We start from the raw sequence: 12,897 nt of genomic DNA on the forward strand, positions 1-12,897 counted from the left end.
AGAAATCCCAATCCCTCAGAGCCACACGCTCCAGGGATCTAAACCTTGTCATCACAATGAACAAAACATGCTGGAGGGATAGGTTCCTGACCCAGAGACTCCCCATACTCTAGAATAGACTGCCCATACATGTCAAGCAGAGTGCCTCCTTGGCCCTCTCCAAAAGGAACCTTGATGATTGGATGGGAGATTGGAAATTCACCCTGGGGATCATGTCAGTTGCCCTGCTAGACAGGGGTCCAGAGAATTAAATATTGTGGGAAGAAATATCCAGGGAATTGTTATGGCTAGGCTTGTATAGGCCCTAGGGCCGATAGCCTAGTACCAACCTATGAACCTATAACAGCACACCAAAATTAACTATATACGATATATACATTGTGGAAGAGATGTCACATGTTAGTGTATGACTCCCCTGCCAGCGGGCCAAGTAGCAACAGTGGTTTAGTTGATGACCAGAATGGATGGATGTACTTCAAAATATAAAAGTAGGGTCCAGGCACCTAGGCGGTGCGACACCCACCTGTGAGACAGCTGGATGTGGACACATGGCAGGATGACATTTTAACTGCAGTGACAAAGGACTGTGGACAATTCCCTGTCAAAATTGAGGGAACCCCTACACCCTAACCACAGGTGGCAGATACAAACCACCACAGTGATACACTGTGCACCCCCTTAGAAGCCACCATGTGAAAGTGTTACTGGAAATTCCTGCTGGGATAGCATGCCACGTGGGCATGAAAGTGGTACCATGGAACCCGTGTGCTATGGGCAAAGCCTTTATTAATTGCATATGCAATGTGATGTGTGTTGTGCTTGGTGCATACGAAACCCAGACAGCATCATAATTTGTAGAAATGTGCCACAGCACGGAGGAAATCCTGCACATTAGTGTAGTCACACTTATGTTGTAAGATGTGCTTTAGGCGCTCCCTTACTACAATAGCCTTCTTACGCGGTGTTACAGGCATCCCCCGCAGAAGAGATTCACGTCGGGTATCCGTCAGGTTCTGCTCCTGCTGCAGAACACACAAAAGGTCAGCTAGCTGTACAGTAGGGCGACCCAGTAATACCTTCAGCCGACGATGCCACGCCTCCACCTGGTTGTTAGTACGTGGGAAGTCCATCTCAGAGACATCGGACACATTCCAGAACCGCAGAGGGTATGACGATGGCATTCGTGTCTGTACTGAACAGCGGGATGCATACTTGCGTTCGGCCTCGGACATAATGATGGTCTAGAAATACACCAATCGGCTGGGCACATTCTGGTAAGGAAGACACAATGTCCAGAAATGCAGGGACAACATCATCCAAAGGTAGGAATGCCAACGCTATCAGCTTGCGAATGGCAATGGAGAAAGCAGTGTCCGTGCCATAGAGGCGACAAGGTGGTGATGGTGGATCTGTCGCCAGATGATCTGTGCAAAATGGAATAGGCATCCCTTCAGAATACTCCTAGGGAATGCCTTCCGGCTGGCACGAATTGCTGCCTTCTCAAAGTCAGTCATGATATACTGTGGTGACAAAGTGCATCCCTGGTCAGATGCCATACCCTCAGCACCTCCCACAAAGTGGTGTATGCAGACTCCGACTTCCGTGTCATGAGACAGTACACCAGGGTGACCCTCATTGAGGTGGGGTGCCAATACAGCCATGTAATGTATATAGCTGGCGACAGATATCGGCCCGTGTGGGAAAGGTGCCATCACCAAGAACAAAGTCGGACCTGCACAGGTCAGTCAGGTTCTGTGTTGTAGTAAGTACTACCAAGGAAGCGGTACCATCCATATCCGACCTTCTACGGTATGAAGCTGCCACTACGGAGTGGATACTGGCTGGCATCAATATCTGCAAGGGTTGCTGGAGGTGTAGCCATGGATGCCCGTGCCTGCTGCCGTACCCTGGTGATGCTTCTACGAAGGGTCGCACGACAAGGCATCTCCTGCAGTACATTGTCATCTGCTGTGCCTAGCACACTCTGCATTACCAAGCTTGGCAATTCATTACCAGTTACTGCCCTCTGCCGCAGTTCTGCTCGCAATGTAGCCACTTGTGCCATTGTTGCATCTGGGCCGTGCTGGTGTGGCAGTGATTTCAGCAATTCCTCACCCTCTTCCTGCCGAACAGTGATGGCACGTCCTCTGCATGCCTTCGTTCTCCGCTCACTACATGCCCAGTACCGTTTGGTGGTGTCTCACGTTCCAAATGGTAGAGGTACCCCTCCAACACCAGCATGGGTTTGCCACGTTGGCTGGGCACTGTGCTGTATCTGTTGCCAATCAGACCAGGGCTATACAGATACATACATTCCAGCATGGTTGCAGCACTTGTAGATGGTCTCTCAGAATCCATCACAGCCGGTGGAGCTTGGTATGGGATATACTACTGAACCTGGACACAGTCCCTTCCAGACAGTAGGCCACTCGGTTCACACCTCCTTGTCTTATACCGTGTGTAGTAACTCTGTCTGTCTCAATGGCCCTGTACAGCTTCGTGCACTCCAACCGTCTCTGACTGTCTCTCCCCTATGGTTGCAATGTCTGCAGTTAACACATCCCTGGGGTTGCTGTATGCTTGTACTCTGTTTAGAGTCCACGATGCCTGATTGAGCACAGGTTCTGTGTGTACTGTGCCAGCCCCCTTTAACTCCCTGTTGTTGCTGCCAGCCAATCACGGTTTAGGGCTTGGTGTCTGCTTGAGTGGCAGATGTTACTTAGGGAGGTACCTCTGTCTTGCACCCTTGTCTTCCTACATGGGTCTGGGTACTTGTCTATACTCCTGTAACAGGGACAACGTGACGTGTTTAGCAGAAGCTGCATGTCTTACTGTGGAGTCGGGGATGGGTTACAGCTACTATATCCCCTGCTACTGGGTTAGTGTGTCATGCTTTACCAGGTTAGCATGTTCACACCTACACCTGCACTCAGGGGCTCTAGCAGGGTAGGTACTGTTTGTTGCAGGCATGCCTGTTATCTGGGTTTGTCCTATACTACAGACACCCTGCTGTGACATGCTTACTACTAGTACACAGACAGGTTATAGTGTGTGTGTTCTATTGACCCTGACACTGCTTTGTCTGTACCTTTAAGGGTTTACCTGACACATGACCTGCTTTTCTATGCAGCATTTCTCGGGTAAAGTGTGCTGTGCATTGCTCTACGTGCTGGGGACTTTACTTCCTGCTTCTCGGGGACTGTTTGCTGTGTTTGCGTGGACAACTGGGGCTGTGAGGGTAAGTAATGGTTTTATGACTGCTTCTGCAACTGTTTTGGGTGTATGAGTGCTTATGCAACTGTTTTGGTGTTATGACTGCTTCTGCAACTGTTTTGGGTTTAGGACTGCTTCTGCAACTGTTTTGGGTGTATGACTGCTTCTGCAACTGTTTTGGGTGTATGAGTGTTTATGCAACTGTTTTGGGTGTATGAGTGCTTATGCAACTGTTTTGGAGCACTACCGTTGTGCTGTGTTTCGCGCCAATCCGCGTGTGTTTGCCGGCCGTGTACGCTGTGTGTTGACGGGCTGCGTGTTTGCCTTAGGGGCCGTCTGCTTTTGGCTGTTTTCACACCGCCGCATCTTTCCGCCGCGTTACTACGTTTCGGCAGCACCGCTCTACGGTTTAGCGGTGCTGCGGCCTTCTGGTTTCGGCGATGTAGCTCGCGGGCATTTGTCTCGCGATCTACACGCCGGAACCCATAAAAGTACCAAAAAAAATCAAACTTGAAAATGTGGATCCTAAAATATCAAATGTGTATATTTATATATCTATATATCTATATCTATATATATATATATATATATATATATATATATATATATATATATATATATATGCATATTATATAATATATATCAAATATCAAACATCAGACTGCTAAAAAAAAAAAAACACAGCTGATGTGTTTTGCGGGGGTTGGGGGGTTTCAAGCACTCCTTCCCCCACCCCCACATCCCCTGCTAACTATATATCCCAACTCACAGATCGCACAACTGCAGGTTAAGGGCAAATCTTCAATCCCTGCTGTTCCATGACCTCCCACACAGTAATGCTGGCATAGTCAATCATATGATTCTTCCATCAATTCTGCCAACATTACAGACATTTGATATTATGAACATCTAACTAAATGTTAAACTGAGGCCCCATTTGCCTGAGTTGGTGATAGCTCAGATGGATGTAAAAGACGACACGGCACCTATTGAAAAGAGTAGAGGAAGTTCTTAGATCCCTCAGCAAAATTTCCCCTAATAGTATAAATGCCAACTCGAGTCTCTCCTGTAAAGAGATCAGTAGCCTAGTGGGACTAACACTGTCAACAACGGATAAATTTTATATATATATATATATATATATATATATATATATATATATGTATATATATATATATATATATATATATATATATATATATTTATATGTTCATAGCTAGGTACTAAGCTATCTGCCTGAGGGCATTTATAAGCCTAGCCAGGGTGTGTCAGCTTTCGCCACCCCATTGATTAATTAACTGATCCTCTGTCAAGCAGAGCCAATGAAGTGATCCCAGGGGTATATTTTCTGTTACCCATCCACTTGTCAAGGTTTTTTTTGAAGAGTGTTAGTGAGGGGCTCTGCCAGATGTAATTTGGAATTTTGTTCCAAAGCATGGGGAGTCTCTGTGACAGGAATCTATCCCTCCAGCATGTTCTATTTATTGTTGTGGCGAGGTTTAGCTCACTAGAGCGCGTGGCTCGCAGTGACTTGGATTTCTTTAGGTGGAGCATGTCCATCAATTCTGAGTTGGACATGGCTTTGTAAGTCAGGCAGAGATCACCTCTGAGTAAGTGATATGCCACTGAGTACAGTCAGAGTTTTTTCAGTCGGGCTGCATAGGACATATGTTTGAGGCCAGCAATCCTCTTGGTGAGGTACTTTTGTGGTCTTTCCAGCTGTTGGAAGTGTCTTGTGAGGTACATCCCAAATGGGGCATTGTACTCTATGATGGGTCTAATGAGTGATAAGTAGAGGGGCACTATAACCTCTTTATTTCTAGATGCAAACCCTTTAGTAATTAGATGGGCCACATTGAAGGATTTCCTAACTACTTTGGCAATATGATTGTCAAAGGAGAGATTACTAACTACCTGGGTCCCCAGATATCTTATTGCCTCTTCTGTATTAAGGGGGCTGCCACCTATGTGGTAATTCGTGGGTGTTTTGTTTTTCCCACATGAGATGACTATGCATTTTTTGGCATTTGGCTTGAGGCCATGACTTTGACACCCGGTGTCCGTCTCAGTAAGGCCTTTTTGGAGGATGTCCGTGTCAGCCGGAGAGACAATTATGGCTCCCAGTTTGCAGTCATCGGCAAACTTTCTTAGCCATAGTCCTCCTGTGTTTGCCTGTACTTCTGAGAAGTATATGCCGAACAGTAGGGGTCCCAGGACCGAGTCTTGTGGGACACCACTTGTGACTGGTTTAGAGTCGGACCTGGAGCCCACTATTCTTACCGTGTGAGTTCTGTCTGTAAGCCTGTTGGCAACCCATCTCGTGATGTAGGGGTTTATGTTCAGGCTGGTGAGTTTTTCTGTAATACCCGAGTGTGGAATGGTGTCGAAAGCCTTGGCGAGGTCAAGGTAGGCTGTGTGAATCACCTTTCCCTCGTCTATGGCCTTGGTGCCTGTCTCAAAGAAGTCAACCAGGTTTAGTAGGTATGATCTGCCCTTAACAAAGCCGAACTGGGCCGGGTCAAGTGTTTAGAGGTTCCCAATGTCTTTGTTAATGAGTTCCATGATGATGCGCTCCATAGCCTTGCAGACCAGGCTAGTCAGGCTTATGGGGTGATAGTTACCAGGGTCAATTGTGGCCCCTCCTTTGTGGAGTGGAATAACCATTGCTGTGTGCTATTCTATGGGCACGTAGCCTGTGGAGAGGCTGAGATTGAACAGCGTGTTTATGTGGGGGGTTAGTTCGTTCTGTATTTCATACAAGACGCAGCCTGGGACACCATCTGGTCCCATTGACACTGTGTTTGGCTTTTGAAAGGGCTGTTTTCACCTGTGCATCTATGATTTTTGGGACACTACACTTTTCCGGTATTGTTGTGGGCCCTTTTGGAGGTGAGAGGGGGTGAAGTTTGCACTGAATCTATCTGCCAGGATGTTGGCAATATCAATAGGTTCAGTATATTTTGTGCTATTTTGCACTAGTTTGGTGCATATCTGCGAGTTGCCACTTAGATTCTTAACATAGCTAAAGAAGGCTTTGTGGTTATCTTTTGAATCCTCGGCTATTTTTCTTTCGACGTTAGCCTTGGATGATTTCATTGAGGGACTTTAGTTTCTTACTGATACTGATCAGGGATGTCTTTCCTTCTTGGGATTTGCTTTTTTTCTGAACTAGTTTCCTCTTTCTATTGTATAGCATGTTTATTGCAGGGGTCCACCAAACTGGTTTCCTTCTCTTAGAGGAGTGAGTCTTGGTTTTGCTAGGGATGGCATGATCCAAGCATCCTTGTAGGTGCTCATAGAGTGCATTTGTAAAGGTTTCTGCATCTTGGGCATCATTATCCTTTAGCGTGGGGACTGTGAAACTTACCACCTCTGTCTTAACTAAGGTGAAGCTTGCTTTAGAAAAGTTTTTTTTACTGTGGGTTCCTTAGTTGGGGGTGGTGGTGGGGTGTGGACATCCAGAGTGATTAGTTTATGGTCTGATCTAACCAGTGATGGGTTGACCTCCGGTGTGGAACACCTGTCGCTCATGTTGGTGATGACCAGGTCCAATATGTTTTCACCTCTGGTAGGGGAGTTTACCAGCTGATCCAGGGCATTTGAGTTGATGAATTCCAGGAAGCGCTGGGCCTGGGAATTTGTACTCTAGTAGTTTTCCCAATGAATGGTAGGGTAATTGAAATTGCCCAATATTAGGGTGTTCAGTAGAACCTTCATGTTTTCCAGTGTCTCCAGAAAGGTGGAGTGGTGGTCCTGGGTCATGGAGGGTGATCTGTAGCAGGCCACAATTTGCTTTGCATATTAGCCCGATGTTAGTTGCACATGGATGATCTCAGAGGTATCATGCTGCGCCACTAACCTGGAGGTGTAGGTATCCTTGATGAATATGGATACACCCCCTCCTTTTGTGTTTCGGTCCGTGTTCTTTGGCCGAAACGTGTGTTATGAGTTGTAGCCCTGTAGTGCTGGGGTGCTGTCTGGAGACTTGAACCAGGTTTCAGTTACTGCACATATGTCGACATTCTCCATATTGAGGAGTGCTTTGAGCGTGTGCATTTTGAGATTTAAACTGCTGGCATTGAGTAGCATAACCCTCAGTTTTTTGTTAATTGTGCTGTTTACGGAGGTGGGTTTGGCTTTTGAGCCTTACCTAAAAAAGGCACTATGGGGGCAGCAAGAGCCTTGGCCAGTATTCGAAAGCCTAGGGGTGACAGGTCCAAGCCGTCTCTTGCAAAGCAACGTGGCTTGTCGAGCATGTCGTCCCAGGCTGACAGACACTGGATCCCCTTTGAATGACACCAGAAGCTTAGCCAATTGTTGAAACTGATCATTTTTTCTTTATACTGAGGTATCATTCTTGGTGAGGGCAGGATGCTAGTCAGGGTCATACCAGCCTGGGCTGCATGATCAGAGAGCTCTTCCATGTCTCTTTTCATGTAGTCCAGGGAGGTACATCTCAGGTCATTCACACCAACATGAACAATGACAGAGTCATATTTGTACTTGTTCTGGAGTGACCTAAGTGCTTGTGTTATGTGGCGGATTCTGGCTCCCGACAGGCAGCTAACAGTAACCTTCTGCTTGTCCAGCCTAGTGAGTAGGACGTCAGTGTGCCTGACTATAGAGTCACCTATTACTAGTGTGTTAGGTATGTTATTTCACCTTAAGGGCTGTGATTGTGCGGCACACTGATTTTGTGTTTTATGTGTTGCCTGGTTTTTGACAGGAAGTGCAGGTTGTTTGGGTGTCTGCTTTGGAGGCCTTTGATGCTTTTGCAGGTTTGTATTTAGAGCCTCCGAGTATGATTTTGTGTATTTATGTGTATTTTTTGCAAGTGCTGTTTTAGTAGGTCTGTGTGCGGCTGGAGGTGTGGTGCAAATGTTAACCTTCTCCTCTTGACTGTCTGTTCCAGTCTTGGGTGGAGACAGCTTAGCTTCCAGTTTAGCTGTGTAATTGCATCTCTCGCATATGTTAGTGTTTTGTGATAGGAGGAGAGGATTGTCTGTGTACATGAGGCAGTTGTAACATTGCCTCAGGATACCCAGATTCGCCAGCTGGTCTGGAGAGTGCACCTGAAGTTGCCCTTTGGTCATTCCTGAATAGTAGTGTGAGCTGCTTAGTCACTTGGTCGGTGAGGGGTGAATAAAGAGCCTTGCCCTGCTGGGCAATCAGTGTCAGGGTATATTAGTGCTTGTTATTAGGACTGAGCAAGTGCTGGGCTGTAAGATGCTTTTTGAGTGCTTAGGTTGAGAGTTAGACTAGTTTTGAGGGAAAAACTGAAGAGGAGACTTAGTGGAGCTGGGAATAATTTAACAGTAGCTAACCGGCACTGCCCGGTGCGCAAAACCGTGCAAACACAGTTTTTATAGTAGGGAAAAGAAAGAGATAGAAATTAGCCCAAAATGGCCAATAAACTACTAACTTCTGGGCTGGAACCACTCCTCCAGAGACAGATAGGTTGCTCAAAGCTCCCCTCTCTCACAGGTGAACAGAGAAACTTCCTTCTAACCAAGTAAGGTATGGGCAACTCAGAAACTAGTATCACAGCCCTGAATTCAGCACTAGCCTGAAAACTGGACTATACTAGCTTAGAAAGGTGGGAAACAAGGAATGTTTTTTTTTTTTTTAAAAGATAATGCAAAAACAGTAAAAAATACACTTAAAATAGCTTTAAATGACTACAAACGATCAGAAATGGCTATCGCACTTTAGTGTGTAGCCTACAACAGTTAAACAAATTATTTAAACAAAAAACAATTTTTTAAAAGTGCAGGCAGTCAAATAAGTACAATATGTGAAAAAAAAACAAGCTTTTAAATCACAATAAACGCTGGAAAATCTGCGTTTAGGTGGAAAACAGTTAAGTAAAGCAAGAAAGTACAGAAAACTGATACTTAATCACTCCAAAGTCTCTCTTCTAAGCTAGAAGGCTTGTATCAGTTTAAGGCTTTCTAGTGCTACCCAGTAGGTTAGTTAAAGGAAAGATGGGACACAAATGCAGATGTGGTCTTTTAAACCAGAAAGTTGAAAGAGACAGACAAACTGTCCAACTGGTCAATAAACTACAATTTCTGGGCCAAGAAAATCTCCTCTCATGGTAGACAGGCTACCTAGTGCTTACCACTCCCACTGATAAGCTAGAAGGCTTTCTTCCAACACAGAAAGGCTTGCGGGGCTCAGAAGCTTACCAACAGTCCTGGATACAGCAACTCTGTATCTGGACTAGGCTAGTTACAGGAAAGGTGGGAAACAAGCGCAAGTGCAGCTTTTAAACCAGAACATTGAAAGAGATGGAAAAAAACTGCCCAAACGGCCAATAGCTACAATTTCTGGGCCAGGAACCACTCCTCTTATGGTAGATAGGCTACCTAATGCTTACCACTCCCACTGATAAGCTAGAAGGCTTCCTTCCAACACAGAAAGGCTTCGGGGGCTCAGAAGCTTACAAAGAGTCCTGGACACAACACATCTATACCTGGACTAGACTAGTAACAGGAAAGACAGGAAACAAGCGCAAACACAGACTTTTAAATCAGAAGGTTGAAAGAGATGGAAAAGCTTCCCAAACGGCCAATAAACTATCATTTCTGGGCCAGAAACCACTCCTCCTGTGGTAGATAGGTTACCTAGTGCTTACCACTCCCACTGAGAAGCTAGAAGGCTTCTCTCCAACACAGAAGGGCTTGAAGGGGCTCAGAAGCTTACCAACAGTCCTGGATACAGCAAATCTGTACCTAGACTACACTAGTTATAGGAAAGGCAGGAACCAAATGCAAAACAAGCTTTTAACCAGAAAGTAGAAAGAGATGGAAAAACTGCCCAAACAGCCAAAATATAAAGCAAACACTAGAAGAAACTCAAGCTGGAGGCCTAGACAGCAGTAGAAAGAGATTCAGTTTTTATGGGGTGTATTTTAAATGAATATCTAATGTAAACTACAATACCACCAATCCATACCCTCTAGAAGGAAACGGGTGACTAAATGGTCACTTATAAATTCCAACATAAGATCCATGGCTAAAATTCCGTGATAGTTAATAGGCCTCGAGTTTGATCTCCAAACCAATGAACCTACTCACATAATCACTAGACTATCATTAATCAGATGTAAGTAAAAATCTGAACCTGTAAAATGTATAAAAGGCATGTACCTAAATCCAAAACCACAACATTGCAAACACTGTCACAATAAAATACCAAAATTTATAAAAGAAACTGCATTAAAACACATAAAAATATAATAACTACCCACCGTACCCCACATAAAACTGTAGCACATAAGCCTGTCTGCATACATCAGTTCCTAATATAAAATACATAAATAGAATGAAAATAGAACAATAAATGGATATAAGCAATAGAATACTGATAAATAAACTCAGTCTTCCCAGGGAGTCATAAAAAATGGTGTTTAGGACCATCCCAAAACCTGAAAGAAATCAACCCCTCACGGGAAAGAACTGCCTCACCAATTTAAAAACATACCAAACACTAAAAGACTAATTAAGAAAATAGAAAAATTCCTAAGCCTAACAGTAAATAACTGTCCATTGACATCATGATCCTATTAAAATATCCTTCCCCAATATGTACAGCTGACACCAGAACCAACACAAATAAAAACAAAATAGATTACTAGATAGATAAATCTCCCCATAACAAAAATGTATGCAAACATTATAAAATGAAGACTTCAGCTCCACAGATCTTCATCACTCTCCTTGAAGCTATCTAGCTGCCATCATGTTCCTTGATGACATCTACCTTCTCGGCAAACACCACTTCAAGCTGCTGTATATGTAAAGATTTTGTGTGTGTGTGTGTGTGTGTGTGTGTGTGTGTGTGTGTGTGTGTGTGTGTGTGTGTGTGTGTGTGTGTGTGTGCGTGTATGTATATACATATATATATATATATATAATATATATATTATTTATTATATATATTGTGTATATATATATATATATATATATATATATATATATATATATATATATATATATGATTCGATACATCTTGAAGCACTTACCTTTTTCTACAGTACATGATCTGTGTTTTGGTTGTTCACATTCATGGTGCAGCAGGGTAGACATTACAATTATCAGAATTTCCTCTCGGCCATTATTAGTTTTGGAATTTTGTCTCACTGCTGCATGACTGCCTAGTGTTTACCTACATCTATATAGCCACTTACAAATCCAGCTGTTCTGTGCCTTTGGGGACTGCAGCTCTTAAAGCCAGGCATGTCTGCAAAAGATGAACAAAATACAGCATTTAAAGCTGAGCTCAGTATAGTACTGCAGAGTGCATTGTTAAAAATGATATACAAGAAAACTATAATGGACTGCTGCTCCCAGCCCTCCTCCTATTCTGTTTAGTGCTATTTAATTATAAGACGGTAGAGATTTATAAATGTGCTGTGATCATATTATGATAATTGGTTTCAGGTTACACAAAGTAGGAGCATACTTATTAAATTATCACTATCTGCCATGTGTCTATCACTAATAACAGGCTTGGGGTTGTGCACTTGGGCTTCTTCTTTCATTTAAGATTAAAGAACACTACAATGTTCTGACAAATGATAACACTTCTAGTTCATTTTTTCCCCTAAACATCAATATATGATCTCAGAAGTGATAATACAGTTCCAAAACTTATATTATGTACCTCTTTATTACAGGCTTTCAAAATGTGTGGTTTCAGAGAACTCTGCAAAGCTTTTCAAGTGTTTCAAGTACATCCAAAGTTATCCAAGCTAAGATAAGAATTTTGTTTTTTGATTTACTACACTTGTACTTTCTTTATACAGTGATCACTACTGTTTTTGAGCATTTATAGCATCTATTTAATTTTGAGACAAAAATCGTCATTTCTCTGTTTTTTTTTTTTCCCTAATTCTGTTTTCCTCCAAATCACCTCACAGAAGGGCAAATTAGCTAGGACCTTGGTTGTTTGTTGTTTAATCTGCACTAGAAAGCTGCTTTTGCTGTGCATTTACATTAAAAAAATTCCAAGGTCATCCATATTTTGGCAGAAAGTGTTTACCTGGTCTCTCTGTGTTAGGAAGCACTCCAGAGAGCTTGAAGTGTGGAAGAGAGAGAAAGAAGCCGCAAGCGGCAGGCCGAATTGGACCCTTCGGCCCCTCCCGCTAAAGTTGTGTCTTCTCCATTGAGAGTTTCCAAGCCTTCCTCCCCACGGCTCCATTTGCCACGTTTCTCCCCGGAGCCGGAGGAGGAGACCCGACCAGCCTCGAGGTCATCGTGTCGGCCCTCCCAGCCAGCTTCGGTGGCTTCCTCCAGGTCTTCCCGCAGCATATATGGACCAGATGATGCGTCGATTCTTGCAAACTCAGCTGCAGATGGGAGTGTTGCTGCCTCCCCCCCTTCCGGGAGGGAGTTCAGCTCCACTGTTCGCCCCGATAGTTCCTTCTCCGATCCACCACCGGATTTCGGAGTCTTCAGATCCGAGGAGGTCGGCGCCAATGGTTATTACTACCTGGACCCCGGCCATGCCCTCGAGCTTATTGGATCTGCTTTTGAATCCGAGCTCTCGGAGCCAAGAGCTGGGCGTCGGATCCGGGGAGGTGAGTGTGTCTTCGGCTCCTTTGCGGTCGGAGCATACCATCCTATCGGGTCTGACCACTTTGGCTCTGGCACCGATCCCTTCGTCAGATCCGAGGGTCCC

The sequence above is a fragment of the Protopterus annectens genome, chromosome 8.part0 (genome assembly GCF_019279795.1).
Source record: "Protopterus annectens isolate FY-2018-M chromosome 8.part0, PAN1.0, whole genome shotgun sequence".
Lineage (NCBI taxonomy): Eukaryota > Metazoa > Chordata > Ceratodontiformes > Protopteridae > Protopterus > Protopterus annectens.